Genomic DNA, 15,184 nt, shown 5'->3' with positions numbered 1-15,184 from the left:
GTTTTAGCCAAAATTTTATGAATTAGAGAAGCTAGATTTGTCTATCATGCCTTGATATCAACATAATTTGGGCCAAAATGGCATCACTCTCTGCCCTCCGCCATCTCTTAGTAGGAGACTTGATGAACCTACAATTTATCTATATTTTATGAGGTTTTTGCATGAAATTTTATGCTGGTTTAATTAGATTTTGCCCTATTTTAGCTTGATTGCAAGAAAGATTTTAGGGGGAGCCAAATCAACAAAAAGAAGGCAAAAGCAAGAAAAGAAAGCCAAAAATTTATCAAGTTCAGCCCGGCCCAGCCATGAGTGCCGAATGCAACTCAGATCTGCAACACTCATGTTTTCAATTTTTTTTTTTCTTTTAGAAGACAATAACTTCAAGATAGAAAGGAAAACAGGTCTCCCTTTATTAAAATTAAACTGAAACAGGGAAGAGAAAGTAATCTACTAAAACACAATTACAGTAGTACAGCAGTTGCAGTCCAAGCTGAAATGAAAAAGTTAGCAAATTAACCCAACTATGAAGGCAATGCTGAATGAGATCAGATTAAGAATGCTCAATGTTTCCTAATATTGTTTCCCTAAATCCCCGGCAACGGCGCCAAAAACTTGATGTGTGGCTCATTGTGACACTAGCAAGTGCACTAGCCGTTCAAGTAATAAAGTAGTGAGTGAAGTATCGTTCCCACGAGGATTTAGGAAACAATTTCCAATACTAAATTGAGCACTTCTTATCAGATCAACAAATAAATCAAAACTTTAATGAAAGCTAAAAAATCCTAAATTAAAATCTATCTAAATCATTGGCCCAATTGCCTTCAAATCAGGTTAAAAGAGTAAGCAATAAATGTCAATCTCAGAATTCAGCAATCTATCAATTTGGATCATTCAAATAAATAATGATTGAGCCTTGGTTTGGTGAAACCCCAAGGTCATGAACAGCCTCTCTCAAGCGCATGTTCATCCTATGCATGAGTGACGGTTCTTCTATCTCTAGCAAGAATCTAATCCCCATGCATGCATTTCTTCAAACACTTCTAAGGCATCAATTCAAATCTGAATTGATCACCAACTGAATTGTGCAAGTTATCTCTAACTTTGCACTCAATTCAGTTCTTGAATAGTAGATCTGAATTCCTAGAGTCTCTCTCAAGCACTCTAAGAATTCCAAGCTGTAGATTAATTCGGCCAATCTGAAAATTGCAGATCTGAATTCTCTTTCAAGCAATTCAGATCTTGCAATCTCAGATCTGAGAATTCAGATCTGAGTTTTGAAGGTTAGTTGGCCGAATTAATCTACAATAACACCCTTATTCAAGAAACTTCAAGTACAATTCATGACCATTTGAATGAATCAAAAAAATTAGATTGCTGAACTGAAATTTTACAAACTGAAATACATCAAGGAAGAATGGAAAAAAGGAGAAAGAAGAAAGAAAATATAACAAAGAAACTGAATTCGAATCAAAAGAGAATGAAACTACAATTGATTTATTACAAAAGATCTTTGAATCACAAACCCTCAATTCGAACTCACCTTCTCTTCTAGCTTGCTTGTCTTAAACTTCCTTCACCCCTTCTTCTTCTTCTTCCTTGCACCTAGCCTTCTTCTCTTCTCTTCTCTCAAGGTGGCCGAACCTCTAAGAGTGGGAGAGCCTTCCTCTCAAGCAATTGAACACCTCTCCCCCCTCCTAGAGGCCTCCTTATATAGTTTTTCAAGGGGGCTCTTGCCCCTTCTTGAAGCCTCTAGAATGGGGTGTATTACACCCCTTTCTTGAACTTTCTAGAGCTCTCTTGAAAGCCTCCTAAGGGCTGCTATTTGGGTTGCACTTAGGCTCTCTCTTAGCACATGATAGCTATACATTGAGCTGCTCTTTTGGGCTGAGAATGGGCCTTCCTTGCTGGGCTGAATTCTACTCATAGCTAGGCTTTCTTTTCTTCGGTTTTCTCAAGAAATTCACTTGCTCTTCTTGGGCCGAAGTGCTCTCTCTTGCTTCCACGACCAGGCTGGACTGAAATTGGTCTTTTTGAACCTTCTTTTCTTGCCTTTTTTCTTCCTTTTTTTGGATTAATTATCCCTGAACTTATTCTTAGCATTAAGCTAAATTAAGGCAAAAATTAATAAAACCGGCATAAAAATCCATGCTAAAGTCCTCAAAAATTATAGATAAATTGTAAGTTCATCAAATACCCCCACACTTAAGCTTTTGCTTGTCCTCAAACAAGGACATCAGCCATAAACTGAACATTCCCCCCCTTCTGTTCTTACCATTTACCTGGTGAACTTTTTAAGATAGAAATTCATTCAGTAGTCGGGGGACTTTTGTAAGTGCTCAACTCTTATTCTTGAAAATTACTATTTAAGATATGTATAAGATCAAAGGAAAAGAGAATATGAATTTCGTCATAGTCTACCCTTCACTCCTAATTCATATATAAATCAGCTTCTTAATTGTCAAGGTTAATAATCAAATTTCACTAAGTTTCACATCTGTAACTAAATATTAATGAGAGTTCAACTTTAGAGTGCCCCTTTGAACCTCAGCTATCACCACAATTTCTTAATTCTAAGGGTGAGTGCATCTTATGCTCCATCTCACCCTTTTCTTTTTTTTATTTTTTATTTTTATTTATTTTTATTTTTTTTTGGTGTGAGTGCATTTTATGCTCCATCTCACACACTTTTCTCTCTCTCTTTTATTTTTTATTTTTTATTTTTTATTTTTTTTTTGGTGTGAGTGCATCTTATGCTCCATCTCACACTGGTCACTTGCTTGAGGTAGGTAAATAGGACTCATGTTCTAAGCTGCTAATTTTACTATTCAGCTCAGAATAGCGGAGTCAATTTGGGCTTTTGTCCTTCTTTGCAATTATTGAACCTCAAGAATCAACACTTCAGATGTGCACTAGCTCTCTTGACCATTAACCATGAAATCAAGGGCTTCCATACACATGAAGATAGTTAGGGCTAGTCATGCTGAAAAGCATATTCAGCTCCCCTTTTCTCATGCATATATCAAATTGAGTCATTCACAAGAATAAAAACTTAACAAGTACATCAGTCTCCCTCAACTCATTGAATTACTTCTTAAAAAAAAATCATCAAATAAATAGTAATGAACTTGAGGGGTTCCAGTCTTTTTTGGTTATGTCATTGCCTGCATATGTGTGTTGGGGTGCATGGTTTCAGCCCTCATACCCTAGCCTCGGGCTCACTCCCCCACACTTAAGATGAACATTGTCCTCAATGTTCATAGTGTTAGGGGATCACACTTGCTAGAGTAAACTGAAGAAAAGAAAAGGATGAACTGAGTCCTTAAAGAATTGGAATTTTGAGAAAAAAATCTTTATTTTACTAACTAATATTCTAAAAAGATAAATGACAAAAAGATTCCTTAACCTGTTCATGAGCAAGCATAAAAGATTATTGGTTATCAAGATAAATAGTGGATGGAGGGGGTACAGTACTGCCCATTAAATATGGTTTCAGACGCTGACCATTTACTTTAAACGTGCCCTGAACCGGGTGGGTGAGTTCTATAGCCCCATGGGGAAAAATCTGTGAAATGGTAAAGGGTTCAGACCACCTGGATCTCAGCTTACCTGGAAACAAGCGGAGACGGGAATTATATAACAATACCTGTTGGCCTACATAAAAGTCCCGTCTCAGCAAGTTCTTATCATGCCAGTTTTTTATTCTTTCTTTATAAGCTTTGGCATTCTCATAGGTGGTATGTCTGAATTCATCCAATTCATTCAATTGCAACTGCCTTTTAGCCCCTGTGGCCTGAATGTCAAAATTTAAGAATTTAAGAGCCCAATAGGCCTTGTGTTCTAATTCAACTGGTAAATGACATGCTTTACCAAAGACCAATCTGTAGGGGGACATGCCAATGGGTGTCTTAAATGCAGTTCTGTATGCCCATAATGCATCATCTAATTTGATGGACCAATCTTTTCTAGCAGATGCTACGGTCTTTTCCAGAATTCTTTTGAGTTCCCTGTTAGCCAACTCGACTTGGCCACTGGTTTGAGGGTGATAAAGGGTAGCTAATTTATGTGTAATTCCATATTTCTGCATTAACCTCTCAAATTGGCTATTGCAGAAGTGAGTTCCCCTATCACTAATTATAGCTCGCGGAGTGCCAAATCGGGAGAATAGCTTCATTAGGAAGTGTACCACCCTTCTTGAGTCATTTGTGGGTAAAGCCATGGCTTCTACCCATTTGCAACGAGGATGTACTTATTCCCAAAAGAATTCGGGAAAGGTCCCATGAAATCTATACCCCAAACATCAAAGATTTCACAGATTAAAATATTGGAAAGGGGCATTTCATTCCGTCGGGAAATGTTTCCCGATCTTTGGCATTTGTCACATGTGGACACATACCTATGGGCATCTTTGAAAAGTGTGGGCCAATAAAATCCTGATTGCAAAACCTTGGCTGTAGTGCGACTAGCTCCAAAATGACCTCCTGCTTCTTTATCATGGCAAAATTGGAGTACCGACTCCATATCCTCCTCGGGGACACATCTCCTTATGATCTGATCTGCACACAATTTATACAAAAAGGGTTCCTCCCACAGATAGTATTTTACATCAGAAAGGAATTTCTTTTTCTATTGATATGAAAGGTTAGGAGGAAGGACTTGTGCAGCTAGATAATTAGCAAAATCAGCATACCAAGGATATGAGTATTTCTGTATTGAGTACAACTGCTCATCTGGAAATTCTTCTCGAATGTTGCTGGTTATCTCCTCTTTTGAGCTTACCGTGTGCAACCGGGAGAGATGGTCAGCAGCCAGGTTTGCAGCACCCTTAATGTCTCTAATCTCAATGTCAAACTCTTGCAATAAAAGGATCCACCTGATCAGTCTTGGTTTTGAGTTTTGCTTGGTAAGCAAGTGCCTTAATGCCGAGTGATCTGTGTAGACAACAACCTTGGATAATATCAGATATGAACGAAACTTATCAAGTGCAAATATTACTGCTAGCAGCTCCTTTTCTGTGGTGGTGTAATTGAGTTGGGGTCCAGTCAAGGTTCTGCTAGCATAGTAAATTGGCTGAAAATGTTTGTTCATTCTTTGTCCTAAAATAGCTCCTATAGCAAAATCACTCGCATCACACATTAATTCAAATGGGAGGGTCCAATCTGGTGCTACCATGATAGGTGCATGGATCAATTTATCTTTCAAGATGTTGAAAGCATGAAGGCATTCAGTTGAAAATTCAAAAGGCACTTCTTTCTGAAGCAAAGTAGATAATGGCTTGGAAATTTTTAAGAAATCCTTAATAAACCTCCTATAGAATCCGACATGTCCTAAGAAAATTCTCAAAGAACGAACAGATGTTGGGGTTGGCAATTTTTCAATTGCCTCCACCTTGGCCTTGTCGACTTCTATACTTCTTTGAGAGATCTTGTGTCCAAGCACTATGCCTTCTTGCACCATAAAATGACATTTCTCCCAATTCAACACAAGATGTGTTTCTTTACATCTAGTAAGCACCTGTTCCAGATTATTCAAACATGCATCAAACGAAGAGCCAAAAACTGAAAAATCATCCATGAAGATCTCAATAAATTTTTCAACCATATCAGAAAATATAGATATCATACATCGCTGAAAGGTTGCTGGGGCATTGCATAACCCAAAGGGCATCCTTCGGTATGCAAAGGTTCCATATGGGCAAGTAAAAGTGGTCTTTTCTTGATCTTCTGGTGCAATTGGTATCTGGTTATACCCTGAATATCCATCCAAGAAACAATAATACTCATGCCCGGCTAGCCTCTCCAACATTTGATCCATAAATGGGAGAGGGAAATGGTCCTTCCGGGTGGCTTCATTTAATTTTCTATAGTCAATACACACACATCATCTGGTGACGGTTCTAGTAGGGATGAGTTCATTTTTCTCATTTGGAACAACAGTCATACCCCCTTTCTTGGGCACATCTTGCACAGGGCTTACCCAAGAACTATCAGAAATAGGATAAATGATCCCAGCATCTAACAACTTAATTATTTCAGCCTTTACCACTTCTTTCATGTTGGGGTTCAGGCGCCTTTGGGGTTGAACGGATGGCTTGCAGTCCTCTTCCATCAAAATTCTATGAGTGCAGATTGATGGATTAATGCCTTTGATATCTTCTACCTTCCAAGCTATAGCATTTTTGTGTTCCCGCAACACTCTTAATAATTTTTCTCTTTGTAAGGGATTCAGCGCTGCGGAAATTATCACGGGGAGATCTGATGGTTCCTCAAGGAAAGCATACTCTAAATGGGATGGTAATTGCTTCAGTTCAAGGGTGGGAGGTTCTTGGGGTGATGGCTTACCTGATGGTCCAGGCAATTTGCCTAAGTTCTCTAATTTAAGAAACCCCTTTCTCTTGAAATGAGGCTTATCGTTCAGGTATGCTATCATGAGGTTTATTTTTTCATTTTCTCCTTCTTCAAGTTCTCCCTGCTGGAGGCAGAGTTCAAGAGGATCAGTTATTCTACTTACCTGGAAGCATTCATCAATTGTCAATTCAATGGCATCAATCATAAAACAAGAATCATCACTAGAGGGTGCATGTTTCATAGCATTAGACATTTTAAAAATTATCTCCTCATCTTGTATCCTAAGGCTGAGTTGTCCTTGTTGGACTTCAATCATTGCTTTCTCGGTAGCCAGGAAAGGTCTCCCTAGGATAAGCGGGACCTCCACATCTTCTTGCATGTCTAACACAATGAAATCAACTGGAAAAATGAATTTGTCAACTTTAACTAACACATCTTGTATGATCCCCGTAGGATGTCTAATGGATCTATCAACCAATTGTAATGCCACTCTAGTGGGTTGGGGTTCATTCAACCCCAATTTCTTGAAGATAGAATATGGCATTAAATTGATGCTAGCTCCCAGGTCTCATAAAGCTTTTTCAATTTTTAAACTGCCAATGGTACAATGAATAGTGAAACTCCCTGGATCTTTGAGTTTCTGAGGCAGCTTGTTCAGAAGGATAGCAGAACATTCCTCATTTATTGCAACTGTAGCCACATCTCCCAGTTTCCTTTTGTTTGCCAATAATTCCTTCAAAAACCTTGTATAGTGTGGCATTTGGGCTAAAGCATCAGCAAAAGGAATATTAATATGTAAACTTTTAAATATTTCAGGAAACTTACCAAATTCCTTCTCCAATTTTTGTTGCTTCAGCCTGTTAGGGAATGGAACTTGTGGTTGTTGGTGCATCCCTTGTTGTGTTTCTGGTTGTTCCGTCTTCTGTTGTCTGGTCCCAAGGCTTGTTTCTGCCTTGGGTTCATCCCAATTCTTCTTTTCTACCTCAGGCAACTCTTTTCCACTCCTTAAGGTAATAGCTTGCACCTGCTCTCGTGGATTCACTTCAGTGTTGCTTGGAAGAGTTCCCGGCAGTCTGGAAGAGATTAATTGTGCCAATTGCCCCACTTGGTTTTCCAGGTTTTTGATTGAGGCTTCCTGGTTCTGGAACCTAGTTTCTGCACCTGCTATAAATTTTGTCATCAGTTCTTCCAAATTGGATTTTGGTTCAGGCTGATGATAAGTCTGGTGGAACGGCTTGGAAGTATGCTGATTTGGCCAGGACTGGTTTGAATGTCCCCTCCATCCTGGATGAAAAGTATGGTGACTCTGGTAACCCTGCTGTCTTGACGAATTGCTGACATAGTCAACTTGTTCAGTAGATGGTCTGAACTGATTGCCAACTTGGCAGTCTATACTGATGTGGCCTCCCCCACACAATTCACAATTAGGAGGCTGCACATGCATGGCAGCTATCTGCATTTCATCTATTGTTTACTGAGTGCTCCTATTTGTGCAGATAGTGTTGTATAAGTGTCAACATTATGCAAGCCTTGCTGCTTCCTAGTTTGAGTTCTTTTCGAATGCCATTGATAGTTGTTGGCTGCCATTTCCTTAATAAGTGCATGGGCAACCTCAGGCGTTTTATTATTTATGGATCCTCCGGTTGCAACATCTAATATGGTCTTATTTGAGTCAGTAAGACCATTATAGAAAGTCTGCACTTGCAGCCAAATGGCGAAGCCATGGTGAGGAACTCTCCTTAACAGCTCCTTGTATCATTCCCATGACTCATATAAAGATTCCCCCTCTTGCTGGAAAAAAGTAGTGATGTCATTCCTCATTTTAGCAGTTTTAGAAGGGGGAAAATATTTAGAGAGAAAACGGCTGGCCATTTCGTCCCACGTAGCTATTGATCCTGCCGGTAATGAATTCAGCCATGCTTTGGCTTTATCCTTCAAAGAAAATGAGAATAACCTCAACCTAATGGCGTCATCACTTACCCCATTGTGTTTGAAGGTGTCACAAATTTCTAAAAAGTTAGAAATGTGTGCATTGGGATCTTTGTGGGCCAATCCACAGAATTGCACCATGTTTTGAATCATTTGTATGATGGCAGGTTTGATCTCAAAGTTGTTAGCAGCAATATTGGGCCTGATAATGCTAGAGGCAGCTCCAGTGAGTGTGGGTTTGGCATAGTCCGTCATAGTCCTCTACTCAGCTATTTCTTGAGCTTCTTGAGCTTCTTGTGCTTCTTTTCTGACTTGCCTAGCAGCTCTTAAACGGACACGGAGAGTCTGTTCAATCTCCGGGTCGTAAAGGATCTCTTCCAGTTCAGGTCTGCTTGTCATAAACTGTTAAGGTCAAAGCAATAAAAAGGCCAATATTCACAAAAGAAAATAAATAACTAATCCTATCACACTGAAAATGTAAAGTGAATTATTGGAATACAAAAACCTACATCCTATCATGAATAAATGAAGCCGATTATACTAAAAGCAGATTTAAACCAATCATCTTATTCAAGGTTCCTTTATCTACATCCATCGAATGCAACATTTGAATTCAGACCCAATTTAGTTGAGTTCAGATCTACAAGTCTTTGGTATTGTTAGTCCAGAGAAATTAACAAATAATAATTTAGATCTGAGCTGTATATCTCATACACACTCATTGATATACACTGTAATATACATCTACCAAATCTATGATGCGTTAGGGCTGATATCAGAGTTAGGCTTGGTTTAAGGATTTTAAGCTCAACATTTGAAGCTCAAACCTGTATAGCTTATGCATATCAAACACTTGCTAAGACCTGAAAAATCAGATCTGCAATGTTTGGTATTGTTAACTGCTGCAAGAGATCTAATCCAAACATCAATTCAGATCGGGTGTAGGAGATTTAAAAGATAACAAAACATCAAGTTCAAAGAAATTTCAGATCATGTACTCATACTGCCTCAGATTCTCATGTAATTCAGATCTGATTTTACCATTCATGGCTTATATTTCATCAATGAGGCAAGTCTGATGCATCAAATGGTGCTGTTATTACCCGAATTCACATCAGAATAGAGTGGGTTCAGGTTTGAGTTCAGATGAACTCAAATCTGTACCCACATGCATTCAGATCTGCAACTAGCTGAGCTCAAATCTGAGCTCAAATCTGAGGTTCAGATCTGAAGGCTTACATATCATTCTTTCAAATATTTTTCATTCCTTGCTACCCTTTGATCCCTGAAGCTAATCTGATATCTCACATTGTGAATGGGGTGCCAAATTCTCATCAGAATTGAGTAGGTTCAGGTCTGAGTTCAGATGAACTCAGATCTGAACCTAGCAGATTTGCAACCAACTGAACTCAGATCTGACCCCAAGTCTGAGTTCACATCAAATTTCTTTCATTCTTTGCTACATTTTCAGCCATGAGACAAGTCTGATGTATCAAAATATCAGTCATAATTGAGTAGGTTCAGGTCTGAGTTCATCTGAACTCAGATCTGAACCTAGCAGAATGCAGACCTGCAATTAGCTGAACTCAGATCTGAATCTAGCAGATTTGAGTTTCAGATCAGAAATTTAGATTTGAGTTTCAGATCTGAAAGTCAGATTTGAAGTTCAGATCTGAAAGCTCTCATGCTATTCTTTTCCTCAAAATAAACACACTTTTTCTCAACCAAATCAGCTCAAAAAAAAAAATCATAGTACAAGTTATCTAACATTGCAAAGTCTGCCCTCTATCCTGCTCTGTTCATAGTCCCAGTTCAGATCTGGGTGATTTCAGATCTGAATTTCTTTACCCAATGCTATCCAATTGTTTTATAGAGATAGCAGATTTGTTTTAGGGTGTATTGGGGTGAAAATAACCCCCAATTACCCTTTGAATTTATATCAGTTCAGGTCTGAGTTCAAGGGAACTCAGATCTGAACTGTTGCAAATCTGCTACAACAGAACTCAGATCTGAACTCAGATCTGAGTTCTGATCCGAATCCTTGGTTTCCATTCTTTCGGTTATATGGTTCTCTCTCTCTCTTTTTTTTTTCACTATCTAAATATATATATATTTTTTTCTTTTTGTAATGAAAGAAAAGAATAATAAAGGGCTGAGAACAGATTTTTTTTTTTTTTTGCTGAGTATTGCAGTTCTGCTATAGCAGATCTGAGTGCCGAATGCAACTCAGATCTGCAACACTCATGTTTTCAAATTTTTTTTTTCTTTTAGAAGACAATAACTTCAAGATAGAAAGGAAAACAGGTCTCCTTTTATTAAAATTAAACTGAAACAGGGAAGAGAAAGTAATCTACTAAAACACAATTACAGTAGTACAGCAGTTGCAGTTGATGTGTTGCTCATTGTGACACTAGCAAGTGCACTAGCCGTTCAAGTAATAAAGTAGTGAGTGAAGTATCGTTCCCACGAGGATTTAGGAAACAATTACCAATACTAAATTGAGCACTTCTTATCTGATCAACAAATAAATCTAAACTCTAATGAAAGCTAAGAAATCCTAAATTAAAATCTATCTAAATCATTGGTCCAATTGCCTACAATTCAGGTTAGAAGAGTAAGCAGTAAATGTCAATTTCAGAATTCAGCAATCTATCAATTTGGATCATTCGAATGAATCATGATTGAGCCTTGGTTTGGTGAAACCCCAAGGAAATGAACAGCCTCTCTCAAGCGCATGTTCATCCTATGCATGAGTGACAGTTCTTCTATCTCTAGCAAGAATCTAATCCCCATGCATGCATTTCTTCAAACACTTCTAAGGCATCAATTCAAATCTGAATTGATCACCAACTGAATTGTGCAAGTTATCTCTAACCTTGCACTCAATTCAGTTCTTGAATAGTAGATCTGAATTCCTAGAGTCTCTCTCAAGCACTCTAGAAATTCCAAGCTGTAGATTAATTCGCCCAATCTGAAAATTGCAGATCTGAATTCTCTTTCAAGCAATTCAGATCTTATAATCTCAGATCTGAGAATTCAGATCTGAGTTTTGAAGGTTAGTTGGCCGAATTACTCTGCAATCACACCCTTATTCAAGAAACTTCAAGTACAATACATGATCATTTGAATGAATAAAAAAGAATTAGATTTGTGCACTGAAATTTTACAAGCTGAAATACATCAAGGAAGAATGGAAACAAGGAGAAAGAAGAAAGAAAAATATAACTAAGAAACTGAATTCAAATCAAAAGAGAATGAAACTACAATGACTTATTACAAAAGATCTTTGAATCACAAACCCTCAATTCGAACTCACCTTCTTCTTCTAGCTTGCTTGTCTTGAACTTCCTTCAGCCCTTCTTCTTCTTCTTCCTTGCGCCTAGCCTTCTTCTCTTCTCTTCTCTCAAGGTGGCCGAACCTCTAAGAGTGGGAGAGCCTTCCTCTCAAGCAATTGAACAACTTTCTCCTCTCCTAGAGGCCTCCTTATATAGTTTTTCAAGGGGGCTCTTGCCCCTTCTTGAAGCCTCTAGAATGGGGTGTATTACACCCCTCATGAACCTTCTAGAGTGCTCCCTCCTTCTCTTCAAGAAACTCCTAGAAGTTGCCGCCCCTAGCTCCCTTTGGGCTGCTATTTGGGCTACAACTTAGCTTGCTTTTGAGCTCATGTGGGCTACACTCTAGGCTGTTATTTGGGCTAAAAATGGGCTGGGCCAAAATTTCCTTCTTGCTAGGCTTCTTCCCTTGGATTTTCCAAAGAGTTTCACTTGCTCTTCTTGGGCCGAATGAAATTCTCTTGCTCTCATAGCTGGGCCGGGCTGAAATTGATAAATTTTGGGTTTTCTTTTCTTGCTTTTACCTTCTTTTTGTTGATTTGGCTTCCCCTGAAATCTTTTTGCAATCAAGCTAAAATAAGGCAAAAATTAATAAAACCGGCATAAAAATCCATGCAAAAACCTCATAAAATATAGATAAATTGTAGGTTCATCAAATACCCCCACACTTAAGCTTTTGCTTGTCCTCAAGCAAAGACATCAGCCATAAACTTAACATTCCCCCCTTCTGTTCTCACCATTTACTTGGTGAACTTTTTAAGATAGAAATGCATTGAGTAGTCGGGGAACTTTTGTAAGTGCTCAACTCTTATTCTTGTAAATTACCATTTAAGATATGTATCAGATCCAAGAAAAGGAGAATATGAATTTCATCATAGTCTAGCCTTCACTCCTACTTCATATATAAATCAGCTCCTTAATTGTCAAGGTTAATAATCAAATTTCACTAAGTTTCACATCTGTAACTGAATCTTAATGAGAGTTCAACTTTAGAGTGCCCCTTTGAACCTCAGCTATTACCACAATTTCTTAATTCTAGGGGTGAGTGCATCTTATGCTCCATCTCATCCTTTTTTTTTTTTTTTTTTTTTTTTTTTTTTTTTTTTTTTTTTTTTCGGTGTGAGAGCATTTTATGCTCCATCTCACACACCTTTCTTTTTTTTTTTTTTTTTTTTTTTTTTTTTTGGTGTCAGTGCATTTAATGCTCCATCTCAGACTAGTCACTTACTTGAGGTAGGACTCATGTTCTAAGCTGCTAGTTTTACTATTCAGCTCAAAATAGCAGAGTCAATTTGGGCTTTTGTCCTTCTTTGCAATTATTGAACCTCAAGAATCAGCACTTCAGATGTGCACTAGCTCTCTTGACCATTAACCATGAAATCAAGGGCTTCCATACACATGAAGATAGTTAGGGCTAGTCATGCTGAAAAGCATATTCAGCTCCCCTTTTTTCATGCATAAATCAAATTGGGTCATTCACAAGAATAAAAACATAACAAGTACATCAGTTTCCCTCAACTCATTGAATACCTTCTTAAAAAAAATCATCAAATAAATAGTAATGAACTTGAGGGGTTACAGTCTTTTTTTTAGGTTATGTCATTGCCTGCATATGTGTGTTGGGGTGCATGAGGTGCATGGTTTCAACCATACCCAAGCCTCGGGCTCACTCCCCCACACTTAAGATGAACATTGTCCTCAATGTTCGTAGTGTTAGGGAGTCACACTTGCTAGAGTAAACTGATGAAAAGAAAATGATGAACTGAGTCCTTAAAGAATTGGAATTTTGAGAAAAAGATCTTTATTTTACTAACTAATATTCTAAAAAGATAAATGACAAAAAGATTCCTTAACTTGTTCATGAGCAAGCATAAGAGATTATTGGTTATCTAGATAAACAGTGGATGGAGGGGGTATAGTACTGCCCATTAAATATGGTTTCAGGCGCTGACCATTTACTTTAAACGTGCCCTGAACCGGGTGGGTGAGTTCTATAGCCCCATGGGGAAAAACCTGTGAAATGGTAAAGGGTTCAGACCACCTGGATCTCAGCTTACCTGGAAACAAGCGGAGACGGGAATTATATAACAATACCTGTTGGCCTACATAAAAGTCCCATCTCAGCAAGTTCTTATCATGCCAGTTTCTTATTCTTTCTTTATAAACTTTGGCATTCTCATAGGTGGTATGTCTGAATTCATCCAATTCATTCAATTGCAACCGCCTTTTAGCCCCTGTGGCCTGAATGTCAAAATTTAAGAATTTAAGAGCCCAATAGGCCTTGTGTTCTAATTCAACTGGTAAATGGCATGCTTTACCAAAGACCAATCTGTAGGGGGACATGCCAATGGGTGTCTTAAATGCAGTTCTGTATGCCCATAATGCATCATCTAATTTGATGGACCAATCTTTTCTGGCAGATGCTACGGTCTTTTCCAGAATTCTTTTGAGTTCCCTATTAGCCAACTCCACTTGGCCACTGGTTTGAGGGTGATAAGGGGTAGCTAATTTATGTGTAATTCCATATTTCTGCATTAACCTCTCAAATTGGCTATTGCAGAAGTGAGTTCCCCTATCACTAATTATAGCTCGCGGAGTGCCAAATCGGGAGAATAGCTTCATTAGGAAGTGTAACGCCCTTCTTGAGTCATTTGTGGGTAAAGCCATGGCTTCTACCCATTTGGATACATAGTCAACTGCAACGATGATGTACTTATTCCCAAATGAATTCGGGAAAGGTCCCATGAAATCTATACCCCAAACATCAAAGATTTCATAGATTAAAATATTGGAAAGGGGCATTTCATTCCGTCGGGAAATGTTTCCCGATCTTTGGCATTTGTCAGATGTGGACACATACTGATGGGCATCTTTGAAGAGTGTGGGCCAATAAAAACCTGATTGCAAAACCTTGGCTGCAGTGCGACTAGCACCAAAATGACCTCCTGCTTCTTTATCATGGCAAAATTGGAGTACCGACTCCATCTCCTCCTCGGGGACACATCTCCTTATGATCTGATCTGCACACAATTTATACAAAAAGGGTTCCTCCCACAGATAGTATTTTACATCAGAAAAGATTTTCTTTTTCTATTGATATGAAAGGTTAGGAGGAAGGACTTGTGCAGCTAGATAATTAGCAAAATCAGCATACCAAGGATATGAGTATTTCTGTATTGAGTACAACTGCTCATCCGGAAATTCTTCTCGAATGTTGCTGGTTATCTCCTCTTTTGAGCTTACCGTGTCCAACCGGGAAAGATTGTCAGCAGCCAGGTTTGCAGCACCCTTCAGGTCTCTAATCTCAATGTCAAACTCTTGCAATAAAATGATCCACCTGATCAGTCTTGGTTTTGAGTTTTGCTTGGTAAGCAAGTGCCTTAATGCCGAGTGATCTGTGTGGACAATAACCTTGGATAATATCAGATATGAACGAAACTTATCAAGTGCAAATATTACTGCTAGCAGCTCCTTTTCTGTGGTGGTGTAATTGAGTTGGGGTCCAGTCAAGGTTCTGCTAGCATAGTAAATTGGCTGAAAATGTTTGTTCATTCTTTGTCCTAAAACAGCTCCTATAGC

General features: G+C 38.5%; 1 non-coding gene and 1 pseudogene across 1 annotated transcript; one reads left to right on the top strand and one right to left on the bottom strand.

The window, feature by feature from the left end:
• Positions 1–4,623: 4,623 nt before the first annotated feature.
• LOC148861025 (uncharacterized) lies at positions 4,624–14,590 on the bottom strand (annotated as a pseudogene).
• On the top strand, positions 8,062–8,168 carry LOC148861026 (small nucleolar RNA R71). Its single transcript, XR_016095199.1, has one exon. It is a non-coding gene; the product is annotated as a small nucleolar RNA R71 (small nucleolar RNA).
• Positions 14,591–15,184: the final 594 nt, after the last annotated feature.

The sequence above is a fragment of the Nelumbo lutea genome, chromosome 4 (assembly GCF_056320005.1).
Source record: "Nelumbo lutea isolate HS-2025 chromosome 4, American lotus-T2T, whole genome shotgun sequence".
NCBI lineage: Eukaryota > Viridiplantae > Streptophyta > Magnoliopsida > Proteales > Nelumbonaceae > Nelumbo > Nelumbo lutea.
The sequence above is the reverse complement of the archived record's forward strand: the minus strand, read 5'-3'. Positions and strand labels throughout refer to the sequence as shown.